We start from the raw sequence: 15,944 nt of genomic DNA, 5'->3' as shown, positions 1-15,944 counted from the left end.
GACACAGGCTCGCTGAAGTCGACCTCTGCTGAACTGCATTGAACCAGAGGTGTAATTTATAGCTGTAAAATAAAGTACAACATGTGTTCAGTAGAGAAGAGCTTTTTTGCGTTTTATATCTGAAGAAAAGAGAGCAATAGCTTGGAAGGCGCGAGAAAGCACTGCTCGTCTGAAGGTTAAAATTTACATGCAGTCGAGGCTGCGGACATATACAGTATGTGGAAATTTACCCGCAAATAGAAACAGGAACTTCTTTGTTAATACACTGTGAAGCGTTATCATGAACATTTGCAATGTTATCTGTGCAGTCAATTTCGATCTTTATTTCCGTTTGGAGTCTCTCAATGCCAGCGACAGCAGCGTCAGATCGTGCTCGAGAATTTTGAACGCGATTAACGAGGAATGGTTCGGTCGAGCAGGATCAATGTCAAGCTCGATCGAAAATGACTGCGCGCAGTGGTCGGCCTGCAGCGTTGACTACACCGCGATTACAAGCGCCCTCATGACAGGGTTACATATTAGAAGGTCGGCTACGTAGTCATTTCCGGCGCGGCTCTCACAAAAGCAGCTGGAGGCACACAGGCCAGAAAATGTATTTCTAGACGACACCTATCTGAAAAATCGCAGAGGAAGTCCCGCCGTAAACCTGCACGCCGCGCCAACGTCGCCCGGTACGCACTAGCCCGCTTCCTTTGTTCGGCTTCGGTACTTCGCCCTCATAAATACCGGACTGCAAGAGAAAAGGAGAGTTCCTCAAAGCGCATATAACAGCCAGGAAAAAGGCAGCTAGATCGGACTGGGTACTGCGCTGTAGCCAAAGGTGGCGTACGAGGGTCGTGGTGAAAAGGTTAAGAAGGGGAGGATGCATGCATCCCGCCGAGGAGACCGGCTTTGCGGGCAGTGTGCAGCAGTGTCCCATCGCGGGAAGACAGTGCCAAGACCAAATCACGCGCTCGAATTCACACAACGCCAAGCGCTGACCGATCAGTTGGCGATCGAGCTCCTCAGACACAATACAACAACAAAAAAATAAGAATAAAAAAAAAGCATGCCGGAATTTCCAGCACGACCGGGTCTCGTGACGAAATGATGTGTGCACAGTTTGGTTTCACTGTATACCCTTTTATTGTCTTTGAACACGCGAATGGGCGAAAATGCAGAACATACCTACCTGTCAACGACAGCCTGCCTATCGACTCTGAAGTAAATTAATGCGATATGTAGCGAACGACGGCCACCTTCCTGTGGCGGCTGCCAGGGTGTCCCCACCGAGAGCAACCATGCGGCCGAGGCACAGCCTGCAGTTCAACTCCGTGGCGCCAGACTTTAGCAGGGCACGCAACGGCGGCTCATGCGCATGCCTGGAACCTAACGAAGGCGCCCTGTCGGCTGGCACGGCCTATCGAGGGGGCCTACGAGAAGATGACTGACGATGACGTCCATGCATCCGCGCACACAGCAACGCTCACGCACGCCCCACCACTCGGTCGGCGGATACCTAAGGAAAAAAGAAACCAGAAGGAAAGCAGACACGTGCCGTTATTGTACAATGAAAAAAAGAAAGAGACAAACGAAATAAACACGGACGCAAAAAAGCCCTGTGTACGTGAAAAATAGATATCGCGCGCACACTGTTATCAAGCTATAAACAGTTTCAAGCTCTGAATTAGGCGTAAGCATCCGCTGTGTTGGAGGAAGATGCAACGTTGCCCGATTTATGCTGTGTAGACGAAGGAAATCAGGACTTCAGCGCTGGTACCTGACCGTCGTCATTTTTTTTAATTTATTAGCTAGAGCGCGGAAATATACGTCCCACCTTGGCAGCACTACAGAACAAGTATAGCGAAGTCTATTTCGTAATGTCTTTCAGGTGGTTTTGGCGAGAAATAAGCCGGCACCAGGCGAATATAGGGACAGTTCCAACATCAGGAAGAAAAAAAGAAATACGCCCCGACTGCGAAGAGCGGTTTGTACAAGCCACGACGTGATAAGAGCATAGAAGCGCAGCGCTTAGCGTCTGTCGCGATCGGGTATACCTGCTGTGCGCAGCTGCGCGTCCCCACATCGCGGGGCCGGAAACTGCGAGGCTGCGCCGCACACGCAAGTGCGCGGCCTGAAGCGCGCGCCTGTTTTTCCCGTGGTGACGGAACGCGTCTGGAGCATCCGACCAGTCGACTGTCACATGTGTGCGCTCCCGCCTCACTTGTAACAATGCGACGCAAGGGCTTCTTTCTATACGATGTATCGCCGCTGTTGCGAAATGCCACGGCTCTCGTGGTTATCGCGGGAGAGGCGCTGTCGCCGGGAAGCCATTGCGACTGGTGCGCGGCGCCGTCCCGCGCGGGGAAGCTTCTCAGGGCGTATATATTTGATCGACCAGAGCGAAGCAAAGCTCTTGTCGGACGGCGTCACAAGGCCATTTGAGCCTCAAAAGCACCGGTGATCATTATTTACCTCCTTTCGTGTATATTATTCGAGACACAGAACAACATTTGAGCGGTTATCGCGGCGCTACTGCACGGTTTGATGCCCAACAGAACACACGCTGCCAGCGACAGCGGAAGACAGGCTCGAACGGCGTTAATGTGCGCCTCGCTGGCATACGTGCGCGGGAGCACGACAACGCCAACGTAGAATTTCGCCGACGGCCTCCTTGGCGGGGTCGCTTCGGCGCGGCCGATTCGCGCAGCGGGCGGTCGCAAAGCGAGGCCCGCTGGGCGCACGGAACACCTCCACCTCTGTCATCGCTCAACCCGCACGCGCGCCGCGGCCAAGCAGTTGGCTTCAGCCCGCGCGTGCTGCTGGGCGACGGGCCTCTTTGTTCTGGCGACCGGAGTCATTTGTTAGACGCCCTGGACCAAGGCAGCCCTCTCCGGGCACGCGCGCGCCCCTATCTGGACCAAGGCCGCCGGCCCCGAGGCTCTCCCCGGGGCGGCCGCTCAGGGAACTGGTTCGTCCGATCAGATGGGGTCGAGCTTCCTCCGCCAGCGTCGCCGCACCCCTCTGTCCGAGCAGAGATAGGGCGGCCCTCTCTCTGTCGCAGCACAAGAACTCGCCGGTCAGACACGTGGACCGCGTCGCTATAAAGCGAGTTAATTCGGGAGAATGCCGCCGGCCCGCACAGATGCATCTCTCTGCTTTCCAGAACGGTTCGACTCTGCGGCAGAAGGTCCGAAAATACGGTCACGGTGAAGGTATTCGGCGTCGCCAAATCAAACCACAAACGAATGATCGCGGCGAAAAAAAAAAAAAAACTGTCCGATCCCGGCTCGTGGACACTATTACGGAGTATACCCTTTCTTCAAATCCCGGGCGAGCGGCCCCAAATGCCGCGCCGAACGCGTGCGGGCACCGCCCCGGCGCGCCGTGTCAGCCAGGCGACGTTCACAAAGGAAAGATCGCGATGCACAAAGATCAGAGGTGGGAGGCATCCGCGGCGCATTCTCGCCAGCAGGGGCGCATCTGTGCGCAGCTGCTGCTGGCGCCGACAGAAGGCCACCGCTGGGCGGAAGGGGAAGACAACAGGCGATGACTGCGGCACGACAAAGGCGGCACAGCCAACACACGGCGGCCGATCGCATAGCAGGAATCGACGCGGCTCGCAGCTGTAACCCGAGGCAGCAGCAGCAGACGTGCCGTGCACGCGCATCCGGCCGTCCGCGGCTACCGCTCTTCCCGCGCGCGGCGGAACCCGCTGCGAGGCGACAGTGTGTCGTAACGAGTGGTCGATAAAGCAGGCCAGTACTGCCTTCGTCACTGTACGCACCCTTGCCATTAACTTCCAAACTCAAGGTAGAGGAACCGATAACTAGCTGTTTGCAACGTGGAAAGGAAGGAAGGCTGAATCGAAGCGCCTCGGAAAGAATCTCCAGGGACCTACCTTTGTCAAAGCGCTTACATTTGACAAGCTGACGCGGCAAAATGTCGCTAGCCGTTCTGAAACCGGCGCAGTCGGGTTCAACCCTATACTTCCACTTTTCGACAAACAGTAGCGATATTTTGAACGCTCACTGTCCAGATTACTGCTGCCAAATTAATGCATAATCTGAACGAACAAACGTAGCGTTTGTTCGTTCAGATTATGTATGACCAACTGGCCCCACAGTGTACTCTGTTAAAATTAATGCACCTCGATACGAACGAAGCTGGCGAATTCCGTAGACATTTCGAAGGAAAAGAATAATTCCGGTAGTTCCTTCACCGCGGTGAGGGTAGAAGCGTACTTGCCAGATATATGTGATCCTGAGCTGCGAGTTGGATGCACGGTTGGATGCACGCGAAGTCGTGCCCACCAGAGCTGTGAATGGAAGAACTCGCTTCGCGGAGCGGCGCAGTGCTGTTCCTAAGAGGACAAGGCTGTGAGCCTGCCTTGCTGCATTCAATGCCACCTCAATGAAAGTCATCTCAGCTCTAGAAAACGTTCCAAAACCTTGAAATCAGTCCTCCTGGTTTACTATCTGGATCCTTGATAGTCACTTTACTTTCTTTATTCGACAGGCGTGCTTTCTATTTAGTAACCTAATATTAATGGATCAAGTCCGCGAACTGAATAACGGAAATTAATGGCTAGCTTGCGAGTCGCAAATGAGCGAAAAGATCCGCCGCAGAACAGCGGCAGGGTCGGGTCCTCCAATAAAAACTGAATGAGATGTACTTTGCAGAAATGAACAGAAAGTCGTTTATCCTTGCAACGTGAAATGCCCGCCAAAAGGCTTGCGCGTCTAGCATGAAGGACGGCTCGCTTGCAGCCAGCCAGCGGCTGACTGACAGCACGACTGTTGCGAGGGTGGAAGAGGGAAGTGCGGGCAGAATTACGCACACGGTCAACGGTCCGTCCTTGCTTTTTTTCTGTATAATAAGAAACGCGCAACTTAGCAGCCCAACAAATCTAGCCTTCGCTGGTCAAAAAAACTTCAGTCAAAATTAGCCGAGGCGCGAGGGCGGAGCGGACAGCAAAAATGCACTCTGCGCACTCGCTGTCGACGCCTGCTGCTACGGCAACGCCTTAGGTGCTCTACTCTGGGAAAGGTTTAATCTGTTTCCAACAGGCAACGATCGTTGGCGCTAGCGGCGGTGTTCCTGACAGCGCCTCTTTCGAGTGCGTCAGCTGCGCGTGCCTGCAAGGGACGGGAAGCCAACAGCCTCGACCGGTGCATCGCCTGTAGCGAGTCCGGCGCTGCAATCACGAATAGTTCCCCTCTGCATGCGCGTCTACTGTGAAAAAAAAAAAAAGAAAAGGAGGAGAAGCGCACTACCGTCGGTTAAGCAGCCGCTGCACTAGAGCGCTAAGTCAGGCCCGGCCTCCCACAGAGGCCGCTGCTAAAGCTCGGCTCGCTGCAGTTCGTTAACTAGGAGCGGTCACCCCCCTGAGCGGCATCGCCTAAAACACTGCCCCCGGGCGCCATCGAAACTCCACTGTTGCCTCCTACGGACAAATAGGGATCGATAGCTTTGTTGTGCGGCGGCGAAAACGACCCCTGCTGCCTGATCGGGCCGGCTTCACGTTAGCGCGGCTGCATATGCACTCTGTAGCCGCTGCTCCGCTTAGTTTTTTTTTGTCCGCAGCTGCATGCGATGCACTAGCTCCCTCTCGGCGCTTTCACGCTCTGGCCTGTTGTTGGAGCCGAAACCCACTGAATGTGAAACACTGCGCTGTTTTGTAACGAGGGCCTTCTCCTCCCATCTCCCGTCACTGACTGTCGGCGTGAAGAGAAAGTCTTCATCGTGCGCGTGGAAAAAGGCAGCGTTGCGGGACGGCCGCATGGTAATATTGTTTTGCACGGTAGCGCTCGGGTGTGACACTGGCTGTGCGCACATGCGTCAGCGAGAGCGCTGCGGTGTAAAGGAAGTCAGTGTGGGCGTCTTCTGCACGCGATTTTTGCGGATTATCTAGCTGGAAGATTGCCACAGCCATTACCGCAGCCTGGAGCAGCTCGTCGCCTGACACGAGCAAGTTTGCTAAAAAGCATTACTGCCCGCCAAAAAAAGGCGCACACACAACATAAAATAGCTCAGGACACAGTCTGTATGCAAGTGAACGTTTTTATTGAAAACAGACCGCCAAGTAGCAGTCACGTGTGCGCCAAGCCAGGACAGGTCTACGTATGATAACTGAAAAAAAAAAAAGTCAATTTCCTTTAACGCATGCGCTACGGATCATCGTTTTTTGTTGTCTGGTAATTACCCTTTCGAACATGAATTACCAACAGGCTCACCATTCAGCCTTGACTGACTATGTTTACCCGACCCTACAAAATACAGTTAGGTGCATTAGGTTTTCCTACGTATATTTGTGCAAACAGTGTATTCCTAGCTATTTCTGAAACGTTATACGCTTTGCACTTGCAATGCTGCAGTGCTTATGGCTGCCTTTTAGCGGGATTTTGTGATATGACACCTTCAACGGGCCTTCTGCAGGGTAAAGTTTAAACAGTGACACTTCGTTTGCACCGTACACCACACTATAGATCGCTACGGCATGCTGTCGAATGGACGCGCCCGACGAACCTGCGCCGAAGTGGTGTACACAAGCATTCGCGCCAAAGCCACCGGAGCAAGTCCACTCTCGCCGATTCTGCTCCATCGCGCGCTGTCACGCTTCCCTTTGGGGTGGTTGATTTTTCCCTACGAGACGTGGCGACGCCGGAGTACGAAGAGAGCTGGCCGTGCCGGAGATCACTAATCGAGATTTCAGTGCATGCAGTCACGTTGCACCGCCATTTGTTCCCTAGCGTAGAACTTGGCTTGAGCTGAGCTGCGTCAGAGCACCATTGCGGTACCGCGTGGTACAGAGCAGGCGCCCTTTAATGACCTCGCCGCTAGAGGCTTTTCTTGCTGCGGAAGGAGGCTAGCGCTGCCTCGGTGCGGATGGTATACTATAGCGAGGAGCATTCAGATTAGGGGCTTTCAGAATAAAGTGACCATATATCGGTTAGGGGCAAAGGGGAATAGCGCGGCACCAGTGGGCATGCGCAGGAAAATAACCTTAATGGCGTTACTGTCCTGCGAAGTGGCATCCCGCTATTCCCCTAACCGATGGGGTCACCCTATTTCTAAAAGCCTATTATGTCCGCTGACGCTATTGAAAGCGTGCTTCTGTGTCCGAACAAAGCGCCCCGATGTCACACGTATTGGCCCCAGCTGAAAGTTAGGGTGCGTACTGTTTGCACTCAGAGACAACTTTAACGCCCATTATATGGAACATAGTGGACACCACGCTTCGGCAAACAGGGGCCATGCACCACACAAGTTTAAGACAGATAAATCCACTATGCGGACACCACATACCCCATACTGTCTGTTTTGCTTCGGCGTTACTGGGCCTTTCTCACCAAGCCACAAAAAAGGCAGGCGAGAAAAAAAAAGGCCTGCAGCGGATGCAGTAAGAACTCTGGCATTTTCATTTACAAAACAACAGCAAACACGGGCACTTCGCTAGCTCATGCACACAGTAGCCTACCGCTAGCCTCCACTCTTCTCTTATCGCACATTAAACAATCCGTACTCTGCACATGCGTTTGTATGCATGTCCTTCCTATCTTTTTCTCGCGAGAAACCTTAGTTTGTATAACGCGAATGTAATCAGTTCTGTTTGTACAGGCTGTTCACTAAAAACGTTTGATGGAGAGGTTGCTGTACAAATCCAACCGGAATGCTCTCCTCGTTAACTTCCCTGTTTTCCTTCTTTCTGTCCCTCTGTCACTGCCCAATAAATATGTCGGTGATTCCTATGCTACTCGACGCCTAATGTTTATGTTTGCGCTGCGTGTGAGCCGTCCGCTTATCCGAGGTCACCATTCCTTAGCTGTCTCGCGTTTACCAAGTTCTCACAAGATCCCGAAAACATGGCGTACCGAACTGCAATTCTGGGCACCGCACAGTCACTAGCATCCGTAGGCATCGAAGTGAGCCGAAATTTGACACCCTGAGGTAGTACACATCTTACCGCTCTTACCTAACCACCTCACCAAGCGAGCTTCACTGCAAGATAACCGTCTTGCAGGAGAAGCACACATGTCGTTATCTGGAGCGTCATGTACGATCTCACTTTCATTGCATACAAGAGTGACTCCACAGAAATTTGCCTGAAGTGAATTCAGCTGTTCTAAACTGTCATCCGCGCAGTAGCGTGAAGTAGCGCAGAACCCCTGGCTCTGGCAATGAGCTGACTGGTATCACTGGTGGTGACTCCTTCGACAGGAGCTGCGGGAATGAGCACCAAAGACAGAGCAGCCGTCATTGCTGCTGCACTGAGGCGATATTTTATTCTGGACGTTAAGCCTGGACGCCAACCCCCGCCTTTAGGGCCATGAAACTAGGCGAAAACCTGGGGCACCTTGAATGGCACTGTTCCTGATGACATGTGCCCCTAGTCACCTTGGACGTAGCGCTTTCAACGCAAAGAGAAAAAGAGTAAAACAGACGGACAGAAAGGCCTTGAGCCCACCGACATTACTGGTTCACTCATTCAGGTTTTCGATATACGCGCAAGAACTCCTCGAGAGCAACCGAAAGGTGGAATCTTCGAGCAAAAGTGCATGCAAAAACTCGATGCTCGGAACAAGAACAATACATTCGCCTGCAGCCGAAATGGAAGAATGCAACAGATTATGCGTGTCGAGGTAATTTTCGGCAAGGCAGACTGCCATGTGAGATTGATAACTGCGTAGCTGTTTGTAGGCTTCCCCTTTGGATCAGGCGGTGACAGCTGTCACCTTGACAGTAGTTCTATGACTTCTTTCTCGCTCATCAGTCCCCTGTCTCGTTCTCTTCCACCAATGATCCAAGCTCTTGATACCCATTTCTCTTTCCCGCAAATTAACTGCACCAGGGCTATTCTTATACCCTAAAGCTTCCAGCGATTAGCGACATCTGTCTTAGCACAATCAGCGACATCTGGCAGCGGTATGTTGAAAGTTTGAAGACAAGTGACGACGAACTGTTGCTTTTAAGCGAAATCGCAGATCCCAGTTCGTTTTATTGCCAAACGTAATACGAATAGTTCAATTCCGAAGGAAGGTGTGAGAATGAAGCTCAGAAAACTGTTCATTTCAGCACGCGTAAAGAGCAAACGTGATGACAAGCGTGCGCATTTTGTCTTCTTGCAAGAGCAACATTTCGGTGTCCCGTAAGTGACCACCGCAGCAAACGGCGCATTATTATGGACACTGATGGGTTCGATGCCTGATTTGCGCTGGCTGTTTTAGTCTACAGTAAAATATGGTGCCTTTTCTTTCCTTCATGCTTTCAACCTACGCGTGTAAGCTGACGCGATGTTCGCGTGCAGTAATATAAACGCGTATGTGTAAAAAGGCGACATGTGTTGTACACGAAACAGCACGCACGAAATCTCTCATTCCATTTCAGGCACTCGCCTCCCGTAGAGCAAATCGAAACAGCGACAATAAGCGCCACAGAACACTGCGAGAGGCACCGTCGCGAGCGCTCTGGTTGTCGCGGCCGCTTTGCAGAGACCCTTGACTGGAAGCCCGTGTGCTGAGACGCAGTGTGGCAGAGCCGGGCCGCGAATACGTCGGCCAAGTGATATTGCGGTGGGTGAAACGAAGGGTGAAGACACTGATGTTTGCAGGGCGCACTTTACAATGTCACATAGCACGTATATGCGAGGCCCTCAAGAAAAAAACCACGCACTTGACATGCAGTTCTGTGCAATATTCTGTTAACAAGATTCTTAGCGACTAGATGGATAGCTGACTGGCCGCCGCGTTGTATTCAGGCGAAATGAACTTCGCCGGCCTGCTATGAATTGAGTTTTTTACCCACTGACATTTCAAGCGCTGGCGTAAATGACAATAAAAGGTGAGAACACATTAAATAAAATGCCAACAGGAATACCGTGTTAAACGTTCTAGCAGCTCCTAAGACACCTTTCACTATGCGTAAGCGTCATGTGAAAAATAATACTACGTTTGCATAAAAAGCATTCAATAGATGAGGAAAAAATAGTGCGGCACGTTAGTGTCTCGATGAATAAGTTACGCTGCTTCTTATTTGAAGACGAGATAACTGATCAAATGGATCATTATATCGATACATGGCGCGTGAATGACAGCGTTAAACAGCGAGATTAGTCGAGGACAACGAATTGTTAACGTGCTTAGCCTAGCATGATTTCAAACTTTACCACCTTCGTACTTTGCAGTTCGTGGGCAGGGAATGCGATAAATCGAGCGAAATGTTTGCAATTAGCTTTTGTCATGTTGCATCTATGAACAGATCACAGGAACATAGAATTTGACTCGCGTAGGTGCTGGCACTTGGAAATCTAGTGTTGGAACTACAGCATATTCTGAATAATAATAAAAGATCGCTTTATATTGAATGTCTTACTCCGACTGTCTTCCCCGTGCTGGCGCTATGCTCTACAAGCAGCTCTACGTCACTTTAGAGCGCATATAAAAATTTTGCAGGACACGGCAGTAGCATGACTGCTAACAAAATGAAATGTTTAGGAAAAAGGTTGGTGTACTTTTGCAACCTGCGTCTCACCCCCATGCTGGTCAGACGCAGACTGGTGCAGTATGAACTTTTTCAGTGAATGTGGGGCGTCGCTAACAGGCACTGCTTGCTCGTCCATGTCGCCAGTGAGGCCGGCGTTCGGACGCTCTACAAATATTGTTCCTCGCTGTCTGCCCGAACGAGAGGGGTACTCCTTGTGCATAAACGACATACCACTGAGGCGTTGTCAGGTAAGTGGAGTTGGAAAGACCCAAGCCATGTGCGAAATCGATTCACGGGGAAGAGATACACCAGCAAAGAACGCAAGCATGGCTCTTGCAACCACCCGGCTAGCCATCGTCATGGCTCCTGGAACACTCATCTCTCTCTGTGCTCCACTCCAAAGCAACTCCTTGCAAGTACGAAACAATCGTGCCTTTTTGGGCCCGCGTGGAGCTGCAAACTTTTGCTCCGCTGAGTTTATTTTTAGTAAGTGCGTAAACACACCCCACGAGGGCTGCCCGCCATCACCTGTCAGTCCCCATACTATGACGCTGTGTTATCCGCTTTAAGAATAAAGACAGAACGGGTAACGGAACCCTATTGCCCACCGACACAGCATTTATAGATTAGTGCTTTCTGTGCGTAGCTGTTTCGCTGCAAGCTCTGAGACATGCCACTTGTATTCAATAGGCTAAGTTCGGACATGTTCGTATAGCTCTCGAAACGGCTGACGTTTTTTAGCTTGTTACGTTTCCCTGCTGGAGGCAAGCATTCTGACAAGCTTCTGAGGACAAGAAGCTACGCCCGAAGAATGTTCAACATGTAAAGTTTCGTTGTCACTGGAGAGGTAGTGAACAGTCCAGGCTATTAAATGATGGTTAACAATTCCTAGCCTGCAAAACTAAAACTGTACCTCGGAACGTGTGAACATTATAGGAGTCATCACAGAAAACAAAGGAAGAGTGTTTTTCGGTTCATAGGTTTACAAAGTGACCCCTCATGGGACCTAACCAAAGCGATGTCGCCTCCTTTGGTCGCCCGCACATAGTAGACAAACAAAACAGCGTCTGTGAAAACGCGGTTGCCCCACAATTTGATGAGACGGCATTTTCCGCGCCTTCCCTAATTCACTAGTGGACCGAAATGCATCAGCCGGTTCTCGTTTTGACGCCTTCCCCGAATTGCTTGTCATAGATACGCAAAAATGACGTCTTATAATGCTGTTGCATTCGCCTCATCGCACATGCACGTGACGACATTTTGGAACTGTCCTTCGACAGGATGGTTTTCAAGCCGATTCGATGCTGGAGGCGACGAGTCGAAAGGCTCTGTCAAATATCTCTTACAGGATGCACGTCTTCTATGAAGCCGTGCATATCACCCTCCAGTTCGGGGCGGTCTCATTTCAACGACGCCTGGTACCATACACGGGTCATGAACGCGATGCTCGGCCGGCACTTCAGAATATGTCTTTTCGCTCAAGGCGTATCGTAGTGACCTGAGTGGCCAACTGAGGAGCTCTGGACGAAAGCCGAGGGTGCGCTGCGATTTGTGAGCTGGCTTTCGGCTGTGCACCGACTGTATACCGACCTTGGCAGCACAGCAACTCTCTGGTGCTCCATAACTATACAGCGCTTCCACTGCCAAACGACGGCTCGGTGCGCCTGCTTGGTTTTCCTAAGCCCAGGCGCGGGAATACCACACGTATATGCACACCTCGCAGGAATTGGCTGTTCATGACATATGCTGAGGTCTAGCTTTCTGAAGCTGGCTACCTGTTGCGAAGAAAAATGCAGATTAACGCCGAAAGCGCCAGGATTTCAAACGCACTTCACGCTACTAAAAAAGCACGTTGCCAAGATAAGCATCGTCTATTACGGAATTACCACTGGGTGGTGCATCCGTAACAGGCGGCATGCTCAATGACACGTAACTGTCCTTAGCTATCAGCCTATCACAGACAACAAACGCCTGCTACTCTCAATCACATCGTCAGTATGCTGAGAACGTTATTAACAAGGTAGCAAGTACTTTATTTTGCACACGGCTGAAAAGAAGGCAGCAGGGCACGTGGGCTTACTTATTTACGTGAGCAAATGCGCCTGGTTTCAGCGCTGTTTATCTTTCGAACTTATGCCGCCAAAATCGGATGAGCCCACATTAGCGAAAAGATTTTAAGCCCCGCTGTTCTGCTGAGTGTAGAGTTATTTGCTCTAAAGGTGCTTTTTGAATGCGCGCAACTTTGCTGGTGTTTCGATGCACGCACGCGGAGCTGTATATGGTGCTTGATTCAAAGATTTCTAGTCTTTGTGGACAGATGTGTCGCTTTGGCTCGAACAAAAATATTACCCGGCCCTTCGACAGCGACATCAACGAAGTGGCACTGCAAAGCAGCATTTCTGGCGCCGAACGTCGACAATTATTTCAGACACGATCCGGTACCGATGACGCAGCAAAATTCCATGACACATTCAGACTGCTACGAACAAAGCGCTGCAAAGATCATGCTCCTCGCTCATTACGCTCAAAGGCCATGATATTATCTGTCCATTTAAGGAAATGAACAGACAATTCCACGGCGCCGAAACAAGACGCGGGCCCCTGCACCCAATAGGCGGAGGCCATGGGGGTGCCCGCAACTTGGCGCGCTGTTCGGTCCGGGCCACGCGCCCCTCTAGTGTGACACTGGGGGCATCTGGGCGCCAAACGACGACAAACGAGGCCGCGCGCCTTCCCTGGCCTCTTCGTTTCGCGCAACGCTTTCCTGCTGTCGTGTTGGTCGCTCGGCCCCGACTGAGAAGGAAACACGTTTTGGGCGAGGTATTTTTTGCTTTCTCCGCTCTCCTCGGGGAGCCTCCTCGCCCGTGTAAGAAGCTGTTTCCTGCCCCTCCGGGCGGCCTCCGATTAATCTAGCGAGATGCAAGACGAGAATTCCTTTCGCAACGCCTTTCCCCCTCGGTTGCCTTGAAGCGTGCTTCACCGTGCAGCGGCGGCGCTAGGCCTAGCAGCGCTGCAGCGCGGCGCCGCTCGGCCTCGTGTGCGTTTCGGGCGCCGTTCCTCGCCGCGTCAGCGGACAGGAACGGCGGGCCCGCCTCGTGCATCTCGTGCCCGCGCTCCGGCCTGCCAGCCGCGCGGCCGTGACTGGCAGAGGCGAGCGATCGCGAAGCGACTCCCATGCCAAAGAAGCCAGCCCGCTGGACGTGCGGTGACTCACCTCGGCGTTGGCATCGCTGACGCTGGGCTGGCGGCGAGTGTCGACTGAGTTGCATTCCATCGCGAGCATGGTATGAAGTTCCTACCTGGGTTTGACTCACAGTAAGAACTCCATACCTCGCTCGCGATAAACCAACGCCCTTGCAGGGAAGCCCATCCCGGAGAGCGTGCCGACCGGCGAGGGTGCCGTCCGTGCGCATCACCAACCAAGACAGTATCCTGGGCGCAGCGGGGAGAGCATCCGGGCGCGGACACTTCGCGTGTCGACCGTTTTCCGCGACGTGCCCGAGAGAAGACAGCACGCGTGAGGCTGACGACCACGATGACGACGCTAGCGTCCGTAGCGCCGCGTTGCGAGCGTCGGGAGCGGGAGGCTGAGCGCTTGCTGCGCGGACTGCGGCGTCAACACTGACGTAACGCGCCGCCGGGACTGTTGGGTCGTTAGGGCGGCCGCCGGCACGCCCTCTGGTTGCCACATGCGCCCAATGGCGGCGGCCGCCCGGGCCACGTCACGCGCACCCTCTCCCCTCGTGGGGACAACTGCGCGCCGAGGCAAAGGGTTGCCAACCTGTGCGCGGCGAGGGAAACTCATTGAAATTCCGGCGTCGTCCGAGGGCCCCCCAGCGCGGGCCCTCGGCGCCGCTTTTCGGTGTCGCCTGTCGTCCCCGCCGCGCCAATGGGGCCTCTTTGTGCCGCCGCTTCCTGTCCGGCGCGCTCACCTGCTCCCAACGGCGGCGCAAACAATAGCGGTGGCAACCGTTTATTTTCCTCAATGTTAACGCCTTCCTCCGGTTTTCCTCCTTTCTGCTTTTTTCCTTGCGACGGGTAAACCTCAAATCAAGTAGACGACAATCTCAAAAACGGCAGAGCTCTGACGTTCACTGAAACGCGCGATTGTCGTAGCGAGCGATGGCAGTAGTGAGTTCCCATCGTTTTCTGCGCGAGTGAATGCCCTTTGCTGAAAACAAGAAGAAAGTAGCACTGCAGGGGCAGTATTGTTCAATACATTTTGCAGGCGATAGCAGCAAGTACTTGCCGCATTCTGTGCTGTATGCATTTTTCGAGCGCAAAGTATGCAGGGCTTTACTACTCAGCATTTCATGTGAACTTCCGCTGTCTTAAATTATAAAGAATTTCGCTATTTACAGCTCGCTTTCAATAGAAACTTTTCTCCCGACTTCTTTTGCTTCTGACGTTCTCCGCGCTGAAGGCTCGTTTCTGTTCTTTCTCTGTCCTGAAAAAAAAAAAAAAGCGAAATTAAAGCATTCTAAGCCTCTCACTTACACTACATTTCCATATAACAATTTTCCTAGATCACAATCACGAACCAACCAGCCCCATTACAACCCTATTGCAGCATATCAGAGGCCATGAAGTCGTTTCTCTTGTTGCTGCGTACGTCGCAGTAACTGCTGCATGTTCGACAATACAAATCAGGGTGGCGGGGAGGCGCAAGCCTTTTTTTTTTTTTGCTTTAATTTCTCGCTGTTTTCTTGCCTACTTTTTTTTTTAAGACACCAGTTCCAGACCATCACTTCAGTTATATCATGGCAAAAGTACTCTGAAGACGACAGTGATCTGCCAGTATTAATACGAGCTTTTTTTCTTTTCCTCGCCAAGCCGCGCACTTCTCACAGTGTACTGCAAGGCGTTCCCGACCTTGACTCAACGACGGACAGCACAAGTTCGGCATCGAAGCCAGCACCCTGAGAAATGTCTTCTTGGTCTTATAACTGATCACGAGGGTGAATTCACGGCCAAAGGAGTTCATGGTGAATTGTAAAGTCACTTCACGAAGTTGTTTTACACCGCGAAAGTATATGACACGGAAGGGCTGATCGCAGTAATAAATATGCAGGCGCTTCACACGCTCACCTCCTTGAGTCAATGGGTTCAGAGAGCTGAATTGGAACAAAAACAAAGTTACACATAAGTGGATGTCAGCGTTTGTTTATTTATTTATTTGCTTATTTTTTATTGCTCAATCCACAGCACCTTGAGGCATTACATGGGGGAGGGGGGAAGTAAAATTAAACCGTGACAATCGATAAAAAGTAGGTAAAGGAATTAAAAGGCAAGCAAGTAAGGAGCAGAATATACAACCCTTGATGAACCGACGACTGAAGTATAAGGACATAACCAAAAACAAAATGGTAAACCAAAAAAAAAAAACGAGGAAACAACATAATTTACAGCCTTCTAAAGGTACAAGGGTTTTTCTTTCCTTCTACTTTCCCGAACCATTTGTTTTTCACTCGGAGGGGAATCGT

General features: G+C 51.8%; 1 long non-coding RNA gene across 1 annotated transcript; it reads right to left on the bottom strand.

Annotated features, from left to right (window-relative positions):
• Positions 1–1,101: 1,101 nt before the first annotated feature.
• LOC149351489 (uncharacterized) lies at positions 1,102–14,070 on the bottom strand. Its single transcript, XR_016290605.1, has 2 exons — positions 13,676–14,070; positions 1,102–1,498 (listed from the first exon to the last, which is right to left on the bottom strand). It is a non-coding gene; the product is annotated as an uncharacterized LOC149351489 (long non-coding RNA).
• Between the last annotated feature and the right edge of the window lie 1,874 nt (positions 14,071–15,944).

Source organism: Amblyomma mixtum, chromosome 3, assembly GCF_055824585.1.
Source record: "Amblyomma mixtum isolate Tamu chromosome 3, ASM5582458v1, whole genome shotgun sequence".
Classification (NCBI taxonomy): Eukaryota; Metazoa; Arthropoda; class Arachnida; order Ixodida; family Ixodidae; genus Amblyomma; species Amblyomma mixtum.
This window is presented reverse-complemented; position numbering and strand designations above follow the sequence as displayed.